General features: G+C 39.2%; 1 non-coding gene across 1 annotated transcript; it reads left to right on the top strand.

The window, feature by feature from the left end:
* Positions 1-244: 244 nt before the first annotated feature.
* LOC126021117 (small nucleolar RNA SNORA51) lies at positions 245-377 on the top strand. The gene has a single exon (XR_007499728.1). It is a non-coding gene; the product is annotated as a small nucleolar RNA SNORA51 (small nucleolar RNA).
* Positions 378-6,000: the final 5,623 nt, after the last annotated feature.

Raw genomic sequence — 6,000 nt, 5'->3', positions numbered from 1 at the left:
CACTGGCCTTCTGCATGCAAGGCAAATGCCCTACCTCCATGCTATCTCTCTGGCCCCGAGGGTGTTCTTTTTATAACTGAAACCCAACTATAAACATGCTTGTAATCATGGTACTTAAATAAAGACATTATTTTTAATATTGAATATTGGATATTGGTCATGGGAATGTTACACTGGTGGAGGATTATATATATATATATATATATATATATTTAAAAAATCAAAAAAAGAAAAGAAAAGATAAGGCCTCCCAATTCTTACCACAGACTGTGTTCTTTACACTGACTATATAGAATGAGGAGGTACAGTAAATGCACCCCATATACACCTCAACCCAGGCCCCTTGCCTGGTCTGTATTGTGAATTGGGGGACAAAAATAAAATAAAATAAAATGTTCAATGAAAAAATAAATAAAAATAAAATAATAAATAAAAAATTAAAAATAAGGAGTGCACATTCTATGCCAGAAGGCAGCTTATTTAAGTACATTCTTAAGAAACATATGGTTAATCATAAAACCAGTAAAGCCTCTAAAATGCCCAGAAGCAAATTTTCCAAGAAAAAATTTTTTTTCTTGTAATATACATACACCCCAACAAACAGAATCCTGAGCAGCTGGGAACTCATGTCTCCCACATGAGAAGACTCAGGATTGTGAAGAAAGCACTTAATACATAAACTAAATGTAAGTCTAATAAAATCTCAATAGGATCTTCTCTTCTCAAATGGTTTTACAGTTTATCCGAAAGAATAAACATTCAGGAACCACTGGGAAGTTCTAAAAATGAAGAACAATGCAATATGAGAATGTATGATCCTGGCACAGAAATGTAGAAAGTGATCAAATGTCTGTGGTTGAGCACAGAAAGTATGCATGGACAGTTAGTACATAATAAAAGTAGTGTTTTATATAAGTGGGAATACAATAAATTATTCAAGAGATTATCTTGAAAAAAATTAGCCAGGGAAAAATAGACCTGGATCTCTGTCACATTCATTACACTGAGTTAAACTCCAGAGGGATCAACAATTTTAATGTAAAAATTGGAGCTGTAGAATTAGTAAGAAGAAAGAGGAAATTTTTTATTGTCTATGGAAAAGGCAGTTTTATCAAGAGCCAAAGGCCAAAACTGAAAAAGGGGAAATCTGATCAATTGCACTTCATGAAAAAATTATAAAATCCTGGGCTACAGAGATGGACAGGTGAGAACATGCTTTGTATGCAGAAAATCTGAGTTCCCACTGGCACTGCATGTTCCCAGATCACCCCAGGTACAGACCTCTAATCACAGAGCCTGTATAGTCAAAGGTCCGGGGCTGGAGAGATAGCATGCAGACAAGGGCGTTTGCCTTGCCTGCAGAAAGATGGTGGTTCGAATCCCGGCATCCCATATGGTCCCCCGAGCTTGCCAGGAGTGATTTCTGTGCACAGAGCCAGGAGTAGTCCCTGAGCGCTGCCAGGTGTGACCCAAAAACCAAAAAAAAAAATTTTTTTAAGGGTCCTATCGTAACTATACTGTTACCAACATAATCTCAAGGGGCATTAACATGGGGCACACTAATGTAATATGGGTTTACTGCTAGTATCAGGAGTAGAAGAATTTCTTTTTAAAATTCAACAAGCAAGGGCCAGAGTGGTAGCACAGGTAGTGTGTTTGCCTTACACGTGGCTGACCCAAGACTGACTCATATTCGAGTCCCAGCATCCTATATGGTTCCCCAGCCTTCCAGGAGCAATTTCTGAGTGCCACTGGGTGTGGCCCCTCCAAAAATAAATAAATAAATAAATAAATAAATAAATAAATAAAATTTTCAATTCAACAAGCAATTTGATTCATCACATCTGCTAATATCAGTTTAGAAACTACTGTAGCAGCATAACCAACAATAAAACGTTTTCACTGACAAAAAGCTCATTGAGAGACTTTTTTTTTTCCAAAGAATTTTCTAGGAGATTCAGAGATTTCTGTAACTTCTTAAAGCAGTTATACTGGCTACCAGAAGAACATTTTCTCTTCTTTATAGCTATGGTTGCCCTTTAAAATCCGATGCTAAAATATTAATGCCACTCACCTTCTGCTTGCTGGTTCACCATCCCAGGTGAAGCTTCCTTCCAATTGGTACCCCTAGTCCATTCCAGACCAGGATGCAGAGCCCCTCCTTTTAGGTGGGACCAAACAACCTCTAAACTAACCTGTGCCTATCCCATAGCTCCTTCCTGACCTGCTCCAGCATCCCAGCATTCCAGGTAAGGCTTACCTCTGGCTGCTATCACTGAGCCATTCCAAAACAGGAGGCAGAGTTCCTCTTTCAGGGTAGATCCCAGTAACCTCCACACCCAACCTGTGCCATATTAAAGTTAACACCACAGTTCCTGAAGCATGCAGCCACTTATGCAGCCATGTGTCAGACCTACTTCATAAACTGCATGCTTCTCACAGTTATTCTTTCTGTCATTTCATGAGGGCAGGCAGAGAAAAAAAAAAAAAGAAGAAGCCTCCAGCTTAATCCCTCAGCATCTTCTAGGAGGTTTAACTACAAAGATTCACCCCCACCACAGCAAGAACAATAGAAAAACAATGGGGAAAATACATAGAAGCCCAGCAAATTCAATAAAAAAAAAAAAAAAAACAATGTCATCAAAGACATACACCATACCAGTAAATCCTTAATGTCTTTTTTTTTGGGGGGAGGCCACACCCGTTTGACGCTCAGGGGTTACTCCTGGCTATGCGCTCAGAAATCGCCCCTGGCTTGGGGGGACCATATGGGACGCCGGGGGATCAAACCGTGGTCCATCCTACACTAGCGCTTGTAAGCACTTACCTCTAGCGCCACCTTCCCGGCCCCTATGTCTTTAGTGACACTGTGATGATGATACTCAATGAGTTCAAAGAAATGATAGCACAGATAGCAATGCACAAGAAAGTGAGAGGATCAAAATAAAATACTGCCACAGTCAGACATGCCAGAAATGAAGAACGTGGTAGGTGATATAAAATAGTTAAAAGGAGCTCTGAACAGCAGATAACAGAAGCTAAGCAAAAGGTGAGAAGGAGGAAACTGTTGAAAAACAGCAGAAGTTGGAAAATAGCCTGAAAATAAATGATCAGCAGATCAGAGAATTGTCTGATTAGTTCAAGAGGAGCAACAGAAGAATGATTAGAGTCCCTGAAGACCAAGAAGGCAAATGTGATGAAGAAACTATAGTTAAAGAAATTATCAATACAATCTTCCCAGAGTTGAGGCACCAAGATCCAAAAAGTAAGAAGGATAAAAGTGAAGGATAAAAGTGAAAATAGATCCAACTCGGAAAACTCCAAGATACATTAAACTCAAAATGATAAAATTCAATTTTCTGTGCACATTCAAATTTTATTTATGAAGGAACTATTTAGAGCTTCATGAACAGACATCAACTTAGGAGGTACCAGCAGCCAGGAAGATAGCTCAGAGAGAACATGCCTTATACATATAGTCTTGAAATCAGCTTTGCAAGCGGTTTTGAAAGAACTTTTCTCTAAAGAACAGGACACACTTCTCAAAATGTGGCATTAGTATGGGCCTCAATAATAGTGCATATCATTGTCCTCTACTAAATTAAGAAAGGTTAAAAACATCTAGAATTATGGGGCCTGAGCACATAATAGCACAGCGGTAGGGCATTTGCCTTGCACATGCTACTAGGACAAACTGCAGTTCGATCCACTGGCATCCTATATGGTCCCCCAAGCCAGGAGCGATTTCTGAGTGCATAGCTAGGAGGAACCCCTGAGCATCACTGGGTGTGGCCCAAAAACCAAAAACAAAACAATAAATAAATAAAAATTTAAAAAAGAAGATATTTTATAGGCCAGATACTACTAGTTCACAATTCTGTGGAAGCCATATAGATAAAAGGCAAAGCTTTTGCTCTCCAGGGAATTGCAATCCAATGGAGAAGTCTTAAAACTTCTCACCAAGTAAGTGCTGAGTTACTTTTTTTGTTTGTTTGTTTGGGGTCCACACCCAGCACTGCTGGGGAGGGTACTCCTGATTCAGTGCTCATGAATCATTTTCAGCAGTTCTCAAGGAACCAGGCAGCGACAGGGATCAATAGGGGCACCCAGCATGCAAAGAATGTGCTTTGACCTTTTAACTGTCTCCCAGTTAACTGTCTCCCCAGGCCTTGGTGATGAATTTAATGTGATCTAATTCCAATTCCCCCATGTTGATAGGCTATTACCAAAACTCAGCTGATCTCAAAATGATCTGCAGAGCAACTATTTTTTATTCTGACTAACAGGACTACCTTCTTTATAGCCTGACAGGCACTTTCCTGCATTTATCAAGCTCCCCACTGCTGGTTCTCCACAGAAAGCTGCACAAAGAACTTCGTGGGGAAGTCACTCACTCACATTAGCAGTGTCCTCACACTTAATTGCTCTGTGGGTCTGGCTGGAGGAAAAAGGATCGCAGACTGTTAGCAGGAAGTGAAGGAAGTTACAGTCTGTCTATTCACAACTTGGCAATAAGTATAGGCCTTTTTTATTTATTTATTTATTTATTTGGTTTTTGGGCCACACCCAGTGATGCTCAGGGGTTACTCCTGGCTATGTGCTCAGAAATAACTCCTGACTTGGGGGAACCATATGAACTCCTGACTTGGGGGAACCATATGAATGCCATATGGATGCCCCGGGCGATCGAACCAAGGTCCGTCCTGGGTCCGCCACATGTAAGGCAAATGCCTTACCACTGTGCCACCACTCTGGTACCTACATCAGCATTTTAAATGTACATCTCTTGGTTCCAGCATGTCTACTGCTAAAACTTGATCCTGTGAACAAACTTTATACAATGATATTTGCACAGTGCTACAGATATATGAATATTCACTGCAGTGATAGTTCATTTTTGGATGGTCACACCTGGAGACATTCGGGAGTTACTCCAGACTCTTTACTCAGGAATTACTCATGGCTGCTTTAGAAAACTATATGAGATGCCAGGAATAAAACATGAGTCAGCCACATGCAAGGCCAATGCCCTACCTGTTATCCTATCTCTTCAGCCCAAGATAACATATACATTTTAAACTGTTGCATTCACACCCTGGAATTTCACACAATCAGTATAAAGGATACAATAGTTGTAAATGTGCTAACAAGGAAAGAAGAACAATATCAATTCAAAATACAATTCAATAGAGAATAATGTTTTAGAGCCAGTTCAATAGTATAACAATAGTACAGTGATTCTTGAGTGCAGGAGTACAACCTAAATACCATACATGTGGCCTTAAAACAAAAAAATAAATAAATAAATAACATTTTGTGTTAACTCATTATTTTAATAAGGCTGTGTGTGTGTGTTGTTGAGGGACAAGGATTGAACTCTACCATTTGAGCCATTTTCCTAGCTCAAAAAAATAAAATATTGTTTAAAAATAGACTATTCTTTAGAAAAGCTATTACAGAGATTGTAACCATAGATAAAATGAAAGAAGTGAGGAAGTTTTTAAATGTTAGACATTTCTAAGCATCTAAATATTTTAATATGAAATATATTACTTTGATAATTTCCTAAAGGTGTCTTCCACCTTATCACTTTCTTGTTTTATCTATTTTCATTTCACTAACCAGGTTTCCTTGATGCTGAGGTTATTTATTCCATATTGACTCTCAAATTCATCTCCCATCCTACTCTCCTCAAACCATTCTTTCCTTTTAAGTATGTGACCTTCCCAAGACCCTTAGCTTAGCACTAACCAGATGAAACCATCAGTACATGGACCTTTCATTTCAGGTATTGAATTGCAAAAAAAAAAAAAATCTTGAAAATAAAAATCATGTCATCCATTAAAACATCAACTAGCGTTAGTTAGCAAGGCACAATCGTGGACCAGGAGGTCAGAGACCCAAACACTCTGTGATGGGAGCCACAGAGGGGCTTAAGTGGGGCAGTTCTGGTTCTGCCATTAGGACCAGGAATACTCCAATCTCCATGCAAGAGCATAA

This window comes from Suncus etruscus, chromosome 10 (genome assembly GCF_024139225.1).
Source record: "Suncus etruscus isolate mSunEtr1 chromosome 10, mSunEtr1.pri.cur, whole genome shotgun sequence".
Lineage (NCBI taxonomy): Eukaryota > Metazoa > Chordata > Mammalia > Eulipotyphla > Soricidae > Suncus > Suncus etruscus.
This window is presented reverse-complemented; position numbering and strand designations above follow the sequence as displayed.